This window comes from Dermacentor andersoni, chromosome 6, assembly GCF_023375885.2.
Source record: "Dermacentor andersoni chromosome 6, qqDerAnde1_hic_scaffold, whole genome shotgun sequence".
NCBI lineage: Eukaryota > Metazoa > Arthropoda > Arachnida > Ixodida > Ixodidae > Dermacentor > Dermacentor andersoni.
In genome coordinates this window covers 118,483,800-118,497,689 of record NC_092819.1, presented here as the reverse complement: position 1 = coordinate 118,497,689, position 13,890 = coordinate 118,483,800, and the positions used below count along the sequence as shown (strand labels likewise).

Below are 13,890 nucleotides of genomic sequence, written 5' to 3'. Positions count from 1 at the left end.
ACAACTACAATTGCCCGCATCATTTGTACCTTTGCGAAACACTTAACTCAAAAGAAGAAAGAATACTTCGTCTCTTGCAGATTCTGAACAAAAATGCATTGTTCTGCCGTAAATTTTATAGCCGATGTCTTTCTTGTCGAGTTACCATAAATTTTCCGTACAGATAGTGCGTGTAGCCTGCTTGTTAGATCCATTGCCGAGACAGAGCAGCCTAAATTATGGGTGAATATGTGCTACTATTCCTTCTGTGTCCCGTTCTCAAACGCGCGGACATAACAATGTTCCACGAAGCCAGCAACCACCTAGTCGATGTAAGTCTTCTAAGTGCATGTGACCATAGAACGACTGGTCACCATGATTTGCCGTACTGTGTGTGTATCTATCTATCATTCTATCTATCCATCTATCTATCTATCTATCTATCTATCTATCTATCTATCTATCTATCTATCTATCTATCTATCTATCTATCTATCTATCTATCTATCTATCTATCTATCTATCTATCTATCTATCTATCTATCTATCTGTCTATCTATCTATCTAACAATCTATCTAACAATCTATCTATCTATCTATCTATCTATCTAACAATCTATCTAACAATCTATCTAACAATCTATCTATCAATCTATCTATCAATCTATCTAACAATCTATCTATCTATCTATCTATCTATCTATCTATCTATCTATCTATCTATCTATCTATCTATCTATCTATCTATCTATCTATCTATCTAACAATCTATCTATCTATCTATCTATCTAACAATCTATCTATCTATCTATCTATCTATCTATCTATCTATCTATCTATCTATCTATCTATCTATCTATCTATCTATCTATCTATATAGCTTTAGGGGGAGACACCGTCTCCACCTAAAGGCGTTACTGAGCGGTTGATCTGATAGTTCACTGGCGGCACGATGCGTAGAATTTTGTGAGGACCTTACATAAGGGAGCTCAACTTGACGTCATTGGGAAGCTATGGTGTCTCGTAAAGTACTGAATGAGTGACATGAAGGTCTATCGGGAGAAACTTCCTCTCATAGAGTACTTTGTTCTGTGTGGTAAGCGAGCGAGTTCAAAACAGCAGTTAACCTTCTTTCAACAATTTAATCCTGTTGCTTCAATATCGCTGGATAATATATAATTCCAAACGTCAGATACGAAGGTGCGTAACCCGTAACTTCCTGAAGCCTTCTTTTGTCTTCGGCGATTAGATTTCCGAAAGCAGCTTAGTCCAACACTACGGTGGTTCATCGTCAAATGTGCGGACTATGAGTTGTCCACTCCTTCATACCGTTGCACTGTTCATGATGGGACGACGTGAAGAGTCCATGCCTTTGGTGAAGCTTTAGAAAGTGCTTATTAATTTCCTGCAGTGAACGCTCTTTCACGGTCTAAAAGAAACTTTCGTGGTTTGCCGGCAGTAAAACTGATTTTTAAGCATAAAATGTAGGCGTCGCTATTTTCATTTTCGTGAACGAACGCCTATACATAGCGAGTAGCATGCTCAGTGGCCAACTGGATGAGTCTTTTTGAGTAGCCATATCTAGAAAATCCTCTAGAATCTACAATGTGAGACATTGAGCCAAGTCATGCGTACTTCTTTGCATTGGTCGTTTTGTACTACGAGCATATGTCACAATGACGAATGTGGTTGGCGACATCGGCTATTATATCTGGCCAGTAGAATTGTGCAGACAGGAGTGACAATGTTCTTTTCTGGCCAACGTCCCAAAAATATTGATGAGGTTTCCCATGAATAGTTTAGCGTAGTTCATAAGGCAGGTATGTCAATCTTAGGCCTTTCTTTTTCGATTCCTATGCATTTCTCTAGCAAGTGCGTTGCTTTGGGGCGCTCGTTATTAAATTTCTGAAGATATGCGGGTGAAAGAAGCCCCACTATTGGACCTTTAGAAAGTGCGTAAGCTTGAACATTGCGTATGCCTTTCCGATGTTTGATGTTCACCTTATACCTTAAAAACTTTAACGACAACCGAAAGAACTAGTCTTGATGACCCTTGACATTCCACACCCTCTGTAGCGCAGAATGTTTCGTTGCAACATTGAACGGCTTCACATGTAGATAGCACCGCCACTTATCAATCGCATCTATGATGGGAAGACATTCCATGTGCGCTATGGTGTAGTTACCTTCGTTCTTGAGTATGTTTACTGGAATTATTGGTAAGGGGATGTTCATTGCCTTTGTCATTTGGTGGATTCAACGCAGCACCAGTTCCTTTACCAGATGCATCGGAATACACAGCATACGGTCTTGAATCACCGTATATCCAAAGCATTGGTTCTTCAGTTATGCGCTTCTTGAGTTCCAGAGAAGCTCGCTCGCATACTTCTGTGCACGTCCATTTAGTTTATTTGCGGAGTAGTACTGTGCGAGGGAAAGCGATATCGCTGAGATGAGGGTTGCACAGACAGTGATTGTTTACGATGCCAAGAAAATGCTGGAGGTCCTTTGTTTTGGTGTTGGACAATTGAGTACCGCAGCAACGTTGCTTTGGTTAGGTGTGAAAGTTCCTAGTGAAATTTTAAGGCCAAAATACGCGATGCTCGAAATGAAAAATTGAGACATTTCGCGCTTCAGTTCTACATTCTAGGCCTTAGAAGCTTTCAGTAATCCTTCGAGAAGGTACATATGGTCGTCAAATGTCTCGGAATAAAATACAACAATGTCAATATAGTCGACTACATTATGCAGTGAATGTTTCGCCATTATTGGCTTCATGCCTGTTTTCAATGTATCAGGAGCGCTCTTTACCCCTATGGGAGTCACCAGGCTTTTATAACGACCACTAGTTAACCAATGCAGTTTTCTGGATGTCGAAAAGATGCAGTCGGACATGCTGGTATCTGGAAGTTACATCCAGCGTAGTAAACAGCTCCCAAGTGTTAAAGCACATCGTCAACCTATGGAATTTGGTGATAGCCGGGCACCGTTATGCAGTTCCACTTGCGGTAGTCGATACATAAACTAGTGCGTCCCTCGCCATTCTTCTCCGCTTGAATGACCGATGTGGCGTCGAAGACAATGAAGGCCTCGCAGCGCCTTGCCTAACGAGGATGTCAACTTGTTTACTATTTCTGCGTTGTCTGCTTGCAAACATCTGTATGGTGCTCTTGAATTGGAACAACATTGGTAAGTGCAATCTTATGAACACAGTGTGAATGCATCCAATATCCGTCTGTCATTTCGAGAAGATACGTTCATATTTATTTAAAGAACACTCGAGCGTAACCGCTTGCCACCTCAGTGTTTGGTTAGAGAGGTTTTATTGCTTCCCTCATGGTACCCATCGCGTGCGTTGAAAATGTTACGTGCTTCTGTAACTGTCTTACTTTTTATGCTGACAGAAAAGTGGAAGTAGGAAGCACTGTCTAGGCTAATGATCAACTCGGTTCTCATGCATTGCAGCACGCGCACATCTACTTTCTTTGTGATCTTTCCAACCTGCAATTGACTGATTATGTGAAAGAAAGCGCGAATGCTTGATGGAACTTGTTGAACTGTGATGATACAGTCTCTCATCAACTGAAGTCGGAGCTGTCTGTTCACAGCCTCACTAATACAAGTAATCGTTCCTCCTCCATCGAGAGTTGAAGTCATTGGTTTTCAGTTGATGGGAGCAGTAAAGCCTATTAGTGGAACTCGGGGTCCCTCTTACAGTTTTCCGATGCAGTCTCAACAGCAGACATGGACAGCGACACAGACATTAATTGTGGCAATGAAATTCCCGGGGAAAATCAGCAGCTGAGCAGTATCTACATTCGTTTCCTGGAACACGTGGGCTAGATGTCAATGTTCAGTGTTGCGATCTGCTGAAGGGAAGTGGATCTCTTGACATTGTACTGGTACCTAAAGCAAAGGCAAGTCCTCTCACTCGTTTCATGGATGTCTCAACCTATAGGGCAGCGGCAAGGAACTCGGATGGTAAGGTGAAAGACAGTCCGGCTATCGCTGATTGAACGTCAGAAGGAAGATCGTCGGTCGACCCATAGATGATGTGGTAGCCTTTGAGGTGGTCCAAGGCACCGAATTTTCTTTTTGCGTCGTAGGATGAATGGTGTCTCCTCCTTCATTCAGCCGGTAGACATCTCTATTGGTCGTCGCAAAGCGGTCCTACATGCTGCACTTGATGTCTTCCCATGAATCACTGTGGCCGAATGTCTCTGTCAGGTACCAGATGAACTCTTCCCCTTCCATGTATTCGTTGAAGCGACTGACCCGAAGGGACTGCGTCCGCGGTGCTCCAGCCGCCTTCATCTCGAAAAGACGGAGGCATTTGTCGGCAGGGACGTCTTTCGGCTTCATTTGCATTTGTAATGGTGAGCGGAGGCTTGCGAGTAGCCAGCCTCCACTCCGCCGAGTAGCCTTGTCCTTTCTCTAAAGCACGCGCGCTTCTTCGTTGTCCGTTTCTCCAGTCATCGCATACTTAAATTGATATATATATATATATATATATATATATATATATATATATATATATATATATATATATTGTTCTGGAAACTAAGGAGCAGTAGGGCTGTGGCTAGTAGAGAGAACACCGACGAGAGATACAAACCTCTTTTCGCAGCTCGATTGGCTGTACTACCACTCGCTGGTCTATCATTCTAGTCGCGAACGCCTACTGCCCAAAGTGCATCGCGACACTGGGTGGAAGGTTATTGACCTTTTGCAAACCTGGAACTCCGAAGCCGGACGATCCCTGTCACATCTCTCATGTCTGAGGAGACTAGTCCCACCGATCGACCCCAGGCACCGTCACCAGTAGTCTGTCCTGGTGCGCCATGCCAACGGGATACTCCCATTTTCAATGGCACTGACGATCATGACGTAGAGGACTGGCTGTCATCGCACAACCGAGTGAGTGCCCACAACAAATGGACTGAAGCTGACAAGCTTGATTACGTGCGTACCATTCTACCTTTTCGAGGCTGACTTTTCCACCTTTCAGCTGACTTTCAAGACGACACTTCGAGACGTCTTTGGACGCCCTGCGGTACGCAAACTTCGGGCTGAACAATAGCTTCGCTGTCGTGCCCAACAAAAGGGCGAAACTTTTACCAGCTCCATTGAAGATGTAGTTGACATTTGCTGACGAATCAACCCAGATATGACCGAAGATGACAAGGTCAAGAACACCTTGAAAGGCATAGAAGATGACGCTTTCCAAATGATATTGGCAAAGAATCCTCAGACGGTCAACGACTTCATAACGATTTGCCAGAGCTATGAGGAGCTACGAAAACAAAGTCTTTCTACTCGCCGCGCTCTCGCTCCGGACGTCGCGCTTTCAACTCTGAGTGTTGGTGTCAGTGCTACTCCGTGCAGTTCAGCAATGTTCGACCAAATCAAGCAATTTGTACGAGAAGAAGTGGCACGCCAACTCTCTCTTCTCCCAGTCAGTCCAGCGTCAGAGCCGCGCTTGTCTCTCGATCTCCGTTAAGTGGTAGAAGAACAAGTCGCTAACGCCGTACTTCTTGCTCATCAACCGTCCCCTAAGCCTGTTCTACTTACGTACGCGGCCGCTGTCGCGAATCCAAGGCCTCCGTCTGCAGATATTAAATCCAGACTTCCCAGCGCCTTTCCGTGACCTCCGCAAGCGGCTACAACATGTTCACCTACAAGCACGTACCGGCCGCCACAGCAGCACGTGCGCATACCTCGCCAATATTTCCATCCGTCTCCGCCCGCTGTTCTCAATCCATGGCGCACCCATGACAACCGGCCCACCTGTTATTCGTGTGGCCTACCTGGGCATGTAGCATGGTTTTGCCGCCGGCGCGGATGGTATTCGGATTCTTCGAGGGCACAAAGCAACGGTTACGACTCTCCGACCCGTTTCACTTGTGGCGCTAACCCCTTCGAAGCCTCGCCTACTGCTTCCCGAACCTTCAATACCCGTCTGTCTCCGTCTCTCCGTCGGGGTTCTCTGTCGCCGCTTATCCGTCGCCCTGATGCTATCCGAGAGGAAAATTAAGGACCGCAGTTCCGGAGGCAAGAACTGCGATCTCAACGAACTCCTCAAGACCTCATTTATTTCCTGCGAACGTCCTTGAAGTTTATGCAGAAGACATTGCCGTTCATGCGCTTGTAGACACGGGAGCAGCAATGTAAGTGATTTTAGACCAGCTTCGTCTTAACCTTAGAACAGTCGCGATGCCATATTCTGCCATTTCATTACGTAGAGCAAGCGCTGCGCCAATTTAACCCTTAGGCAAGTGTACTGTGCGTGTTATTATAAGCGGGACTTAATACCATTTTGAGTTCGTTGTTCTGCCTCGCTGCTTCCATGACATGATTTTAGAATGGGACTTTCTGTCCTCTCATCATGCCGTTATAGATTGTGCCTGTGCTGAACTCGCGCTGACGCCATTCGGCCACACCGCTTTTGAACATACTGATGACGCTTCCGGTCGTGTGTTCGTCACCTCCGACACCGAGATTCCTCCTTACTGTGCCGCACTTGTACCCGTTTCCTGCGTTGAGTGTTCCGACTCCACAGTTCTTTTTACGCCGTCTAAGCTTGTCACTCGCCGTCTTCCCTTCTTGCTTCCTTTTGCCTTTCCTATGATTCGTCATGGTTCCAGCGCACTTTATTTATCGAACCTGTTTCCTTACCCTGCTAGCCTGCTCCACAATGAGTGTCTTGGTTATGATGACGAAATTGAACCAAGCTTCCTTTACGATGTGCGTGATTAGCCGGGTTCTCTTACGGTTGACGCTCTGGCCCTTCAAGTTTCACATCTCGCGCAGCCGTGTGACCCGACATTTCCCCTGTGAATTTATCCCGTTCTCAATCCATGTCAGCGCGCCCAGATCGTCGATCTCCTGACCGCTTCCGCACGTCATTCGACCTACAACAATCTCGCTTAGGCCGTGCTTCTACAGAAGTAAAACTATTGCTTGGGCTAGTTGGTTCATGCTTGAATTAGTAAAGGCAAGGCGCAGGAGACCAGGACTCAAGAAGAACACAAACGACAGGACTGGCGCCGGTCCTGTCGTTTGTGTTCTGTCGTTTGTGTCGCTTGTGTTCTGAGTCCTGGTCTCCTGCGCCTTGCCTTTACTAATTCATGTACTTTCACTGTTGTCCATCACATCGGCACCGGCAACCATGCGCCTTTACGCCCCAGGCCGTATCGTGTGTCCACCACGGAGCGCAGCGTCATCGCTGAGCAAGTTGGAGACATGCTCCAACGCGGCGTCATACAACCTTCGCACAGTACCTGGGCTTCTCCTGTAGTGCTGGTCAAAAAGAAAGATGCCACAATTCGCTTCTGCGTGGACTACCGGCGACTCAATGAGGTCAATCGCAAGGACGTTTATCCACTACCCCGCATTGACGACGCGCTCGACGGCCTCCAAGGCGCCGAATTCTTCTCATCTTCAGACTTACGTTCCGGGTACTGGCAAGTGCCAGTGGCCGAGTGAGACCGTCTAAAAACGGCCTTCATTACACCTGACGGTTTATTTGAATTCACCGTGATGCCATTTGGCCTGTGTAACGCGCCTGCCACATTCGAAAGAATGATGGGGAACATCTTGCACGGCCTCAAATGGCAGATATGCCTGTGTTATCTGGACGACATAGTTATGTTTTCACCCGACTTTCCTTCCCACTTACTTCTACTTGAACGCGGCCTCAAGTGCATCGCCGATGCTAGCCTGCAGCTTAAATTGAAGAAGTGTCGCTTCGGTGCCCGGCAGCTAGTCATCCTCGGCCATGTCGTGTCGAAAGAAGGTGTACTCCCTGAGCCGGCGAAACTAAAAGCTGCTGCACAGTTTCCGCGACCAACGACCTTGAAAGAACTGCGCAGCTTCATTGGGTTAGCGTAACACTTCCGCCGTTTCATCCGCACTTTCGCCACCCTAATAGCACCTTTAACGCAGCTTCCTCGCGGCGGCCACAGCCTTTCGACCTGGTCACCGGATTGCGATGCCGCATTCGCAAAGCTGCGTCGTCTCTTGACGTCACCACTAATCCTGCGCCATTTCGACCAAAGCGTTCCAACAAAAATACACACTGATGCCAGTGGCGTGGGCCTTGGTGCCGTTCTCGCTCAGAGAAAGGGTCGCTTCGATGAGTACATCGTCGCCTTCGCCAGTCGTGCACTCACTAAACCCCGAATCGAACTATTCGGTAAAAGAAAAAGAATGCCTGGCTGTAATTTGGGCCATAACCATATTCCATCCGCATCTATATGAACGACCATTTGACGTGATAACTGATCACCACTCGCTGTGCTGGCTGTTGTTCTTAAAAGAACCATCCGGTCGTCTTGCTCGATGGGCCCTTCGACTGCAGGAGTACGACATCCGGGTGCTGTACCACTCTGGCCGAAAACACTCGGATGCTGATGCCTTGTCTCGTTCGCCACTAACAGACGAGGTTAGCTCCCCGAAGACCTCATTGTCCGAGTCTTCCCTTGCTGCCACGGACATTCTTCTGGAACAGAAGAAAGACTCATGGATCGTGTCCATGCTGAGTTTCTTGTCCATCCCATCCACATGCACTACCAATCTCGCATTACGTCGCCAAGAACATCACTTTTCACTTCGCGATGGTCTCTTGTACCGTCGTAATTACCTCCTGCACGGCCGCAAATGATTGCTTGTCATTCCTCGGCATCCGCGTTCGGATATTTGTGCAGCATTCCACGACGATCCCCAGTGCGCCATGCAGGTGTACTAAAGACATACGCGCTGTCATTATGTCCGCTCCTGCCTCGGTTGCCAACGATCCCCCTCGTCGCAAAGATCCCCCTCGTCGTTCAACCGCCCCATTGCAGCCGTTGCCTTGCCCAGCACGTGCTTTTGATCAAGTAGGCATCGACATTTCTGGACCTCTGCCAACCTCATCAGACGGCAATCGCTGGGTAATCGTGGGCATTCACCACCGTACGCGCTATGCGGAAACTTCCCCTTTGTCCAGCGCTTCTGCGCGTGATGTCGCCTGGTTTCTCCTACGCCATATCATCGTTCGCCACGGAGCACCCAGGGAATTACTTAGTGAGAGAGGCCGCGTTATCCTCTCTGACGTCATCGAGGTTCTCCTAAAAAATGCCGCATTATTCATCGCACTACTACTGCATATCATCCGCAGACTAATGGCATGACCGAGTCCTTTAATCGCACTCTCGGTGACATGCTGGCCATGTACGTTGCATCTGACCAAAGCAATGTGGGCCATGTTCTACAATTTCTCGCCTACGCTTAAGATACCGCCACGCAGACTACCACGGGAGTTTTGCCCTTCTTTCTCCTGTACGCACGCGAACCTTTTTTCCCATTGCGTACTATCCTTCCGTACCGCCATGACACCACGAGAACCACTACCTTATCTGAAGCTGTTGCAAACGCAGAATAGTGTCGCAAGCTCTCCCGTATATTTACGGCAGAAGACCAGCAACGCCAGAAGCCCCATCGAGAAACTACCCATGCCCCTGTATCCTATGCTCCTGGCTCGCTAGTGTGGCTTTGGGTTCCAGCCCCTAGGGGTAGGGGCTGGAACTCGCGTCGAAGTACCAGGGCCCCTACCACGTGATCAACCAAACTTCTCCAGTCAACTATATCGTGGAACCCCTCGAGCTACCTTTGGATCATCGCCGTCGAGCACGTGAAATTGTGCATGTTCAGCGTCTAAAGTCATACTGTGACCTGCCTGTGTTGTCCTACGCGTAGGTCACCGAGACGGCTTCCTTTTGCGCGAGGGAGATACCACGAGAGAGACAAACCTTGTTTTGGTGCTCGATCGGCTGTACCACCTCTCGCTGCAATATCGTGTTCTAGTCGCGAACGCATACGGCCCAAAGTGCATCGCGACAATATATATATATATATATATATATATATATATATATGTATATATATATACATAATCTGGGCTCCGGGCTATGGCTTCAAAGATGGAAGCCAGCTGAGGCCCTCGTAGACGACACAGTGCAAGAGCCATGCGAAGGAGAAACTTTACTGCCTGAGGCCCCAAACGAGCTGGAGTTCTTCCTGGTCACCGTTCCTCGTGCGCCGTCTCCAGGTTGGTAGCGCGTGGCAAGGGAGCATGAGCCAGGCCCAGATGATGGCGGCACAGTGGTGCAGCCATGCAGCCGGCGTTCCCACACTGCCCCTCCTGTGCGGATCACGGATCCATGACGAGGTCGTGGAGGTCCTCCATGGGCGCTTGTGGCTCAGGTGGAGCAACTGCCTCTGCACTTTTCGGATGCTCCTGTTTTATAAAACACCTCCTCTTGAAGAATATCTGGTGGCATATAGTGGAGGAGAGGAACATCGACTTCAACGATGCCTGTCCCTGGCGGCTAAAGGCCGTGATTGCAAACCGCAGCGGCCGCCATCCTGGCCCTGTGGATAGATCCCGCTTGATGGGCGTGCCTGGATATGTTGGGAATGCGATATAAGGGGCAGATAATGTAGGCTTTATCTGGCTTGGATATGGGAGGCTGCTCTGAGGGTTATTTCTTTTTTACTAGAAGGGCCGGGAACGGCTCTGGAACCAGGCCTCGCTAGTACCCAATGAATGGCCGAGGCTGCAGCCCCAAAGACAGCCGTGACACCCAACCAACGGAGCTGTTCGTGTGATCAAGGGCCGTCCAGGTTGCGACGTAGCGCCGGCCAACGGGAAGTGAACGCCGAAAAGGATAGGGTAGTAGGGGGCACACTGATTGCTGATCCGTGGACACTGGCGGTACTCGCGTTGAGAGTGGGGCAACTGATATATCCGCCGTGCAGTGCATGAAATTGCAGGCATGTCCATGTCATTGGAAAACTTCATAAGTAAAGCTTGACATTTTGCATCTTGTGTTTAATAAGCCAGCGTATTGGGTCACAATAATACAACAAGACTAAAGAAGAAAGCTTAACGTTATAGCGCTTGAGATCCGAGACATGTACTGGCTCAGCTAAGGTGTCGGTTGTCGTGTCTTGTAAGCGGTAAAATAAATTACCAACGTTGCATGAAATAGGAGGCCTGTGGATGGTATGGCGCTGTTATATTGTGTTTGACGGTGAAACAGAACAGGCGTTGGAGAATGCGCGACTCGTGAAAGAAGTGCCGTTTTTGGTTATAAGTAGTGGTGGGAAACAAAAAAGCGAAAAGGCATAGAGAAGACAGTGCCAAGTACGTAGGCGCAGTGCGTATAAGCCAACCTTCTTAACCCAAGGTAAAATAAATTACCAACGTTGCGTGAAATAGCAAATGGACCATCTCGTCGAGGTGCTAAGGTTGCTTAAAAACATTTAGCTGAGTTGATCATTTGATGCGTACGAAGCAATACTAGGTCACCAGGTTCACTGAACGGCGTGGCGGCGTGTGTTATATTGGCGCGTTTGCTCGAGCCGAGCATTATGATATTGCTGACGAACAGCGTTAATAGCGGTTGTAATCCTCTTGCGTCACGAATTCAAAAAAGCGAAAAGACATACGGAAGACAATGCCAAGTACATAGGCTCAGTGCGTATAAGCCAACCTTCTTAACCCAAGGTAAAATAGATTACAAACGTTGCGTGAAATAGCAAATGAACCATCTCGTCGAGGTGCTAAGGTTGCTTAAAAATATTTAGCTGAGTTGATCATTTGATGCGTACGAAGCAATACTAGGTCACCAGGTTCACTGAACGTCGTGGCGGTGTGTGTTATACTAGCGCGTTTGCTCGAGCCGAGCATTATGAAATTGCTGACGAACAGCGCTAATAGCGGTTGTAATCCTTTTACGTCATGCATGCACGAAAGGTTGTTATGAGAATAGGTCGAACGTCATGGTACCTAGCTATGGGCTAGTGGAAGTGAAATTTCCATGCCAGAAGTTAGATGTGCAGGTGTATAACCAGTGGACCTGTTGACCGTGCTACGCGTCGCAAATGCTACTTGCGAAAGTTCAATATCTCATGTCCTGTGATCGGTAGTATTTTTCATAAGCATTGACCTCAGGTTTCTATTGATGCGTTCGGTTATGTTAGCCTGTGGATGGTACGGCGCTATTATATTGTGTTTGACGGTGAAACAGAACAGGCGATGAAGAATGCGCGACTCATGAAAGAAGTGGTGTTTTCAGTTATCAGTTGTGGTGGTAAACCAAACGCGAGAAGACATCGAGGAGACAGTGCCCACTGTTCTGTGAAGTAAGTGGACGCAATGGGTATAAGCCAACCCACTTCTTAAAGAGGTCGGTAACCACCAATAAGGAGCAGTTGACCCACGGAGTATGGAGGAAATGTCCCGTTCGTTACGTCACACTCGACGAATTGAGAGGGACTGTACCTGGCTGCATCAAGCTCGGTGGAAGAGCGCCACGAGGTTTTACTCGTTGACAATTTGTAACACGTTCTGCCACATGCCTCGCTAAGTAGCAGTGTGACAAAAATTCTCATAATTCTTGCAGGCAGAACTGCGACAATTCAAAGCAGAGCTGTGGAAGTAACGCTTAAAGGCTGTTCTGAGACTATGATAATATTCGGTATCAATAAACGAAAGGGATATATATATATATATATATATATATATATATATATATATATATATTATGGTAAAGAAGTCCGACACGGTTGTGGACGACACGAAGGACGCGGACAAGAAGACGCAACAGCGTAGGCTTAGCCAGTCAAAAACCAGGAACAGCGTCTAGCCCGAGCCCCACTTCAGTAGCGCTGGCGATCCGGCTGCGGAGCTCGGCACGGCGCACTTCTTCTTCCTTACAACTTCCCCCCTCGCTGAAGACGGAGCCGCCCAGGAGGCCTAAGGCGTAGTGAGGACGAAGGGCTCGTGATACGGCTTGAGCCGATCTACGTGCACAATTTCCCGGCCTCGGCGGCGCAGGTCCGTAGGGGGCGTCAGAGGTTCGATAACGTAGTTCACCGGAGAAGTTTGGCGTAGAACCCGGTAAGGTCCATGATATCGGGATACAAACTTGGAGGAGACACCTTGTGTCGAAGTAGGAGGCACCCACAACCAAACAAGAGCGTCAGGCGAAAACTGGTGGTGGGGGCGCCCGTCGTCATGACGAAATTTCTGTAGCGCTTGTTCTTGCGTTGTAAGGGCGCGAGCTAGTTGCCGACATTCCTCTGCATACCGGGCGGCTTCGGAAGCCGGTGTACCCTCTGATAAGTCGGGACGGTAAGGGAGAATAGTGTCAATGGGAAATGATGGTTCGCGGCCATATAGAAGAAAGAAGGGAGAAAAGCCCGTCGTTGACTGGGGTGCCGTGTTGTAGGCGTACGTGACATAGGGAAGGATGAGGTCCCAGTTGGTGTGGTTGGAGGCGACATACATCGAAAGCATGTCGCCAAGAGTTCGGTTAAAGCGCTCTGTCAATCCGTTTGTTTGCGGGTGATATGCGGTGGTACAGTGATGAATGACGCGGCATTCAGCGAGAAGTTCTTGAATCACGTCGGCGAGAAAGACGCGACCTCGGTCGCTCAGGAGTTCGCGGGGAGCGCCGTGACGTAGAACGAAGCGGTGAAGCAGGAAGGAAGCAACGTCACGAGCCGTCGCGGCTGGTAGAGCGGCCGTTTCTGCATACCTCGTGAGGTGGTCTACAGCGACAATGACCCAGCGATTACCAGCAGCTGTGTATGGCAGAGGTCCGTATAAGTCTATGCCAACCCGGTCAAAGGGCCGCGAAGGGCATGGCAGAGGTTGCATTGGTCCAGAAGGGCGGCAAGGATCAGGCTTGCGGCGTTGACATTCTGTGCAAGAGCGAATATACTTTTGCACAAATGTGTACATACCACGCCAATAAAACCTGTGGCGTAGTCTGGTGTAGGTCTTGAAGAGACCAGCGTGTGCGCACTGAGGGTCGGCGTGGAAAGCGGCGCATACATCAGTGCGGAGCTGCCGAGGTATTACAA

The 13,890-nt window shown here is 48.4% G+C and overlaps 1 protein-coding gene across 1 annotated transcript in view; it reads right to left on the bottom strand.

Annotated features, from left to right (window-relative positions):
- Positions 1-13,890, bottom strand: part of LOC126522261 (uncharacterized) — a 44,839-nt gene that overhangs the window by 13,988 nt on the left and 16,961 nt on the right. The gene's annotated exons all lie outside the window — the stretch shown is intronic.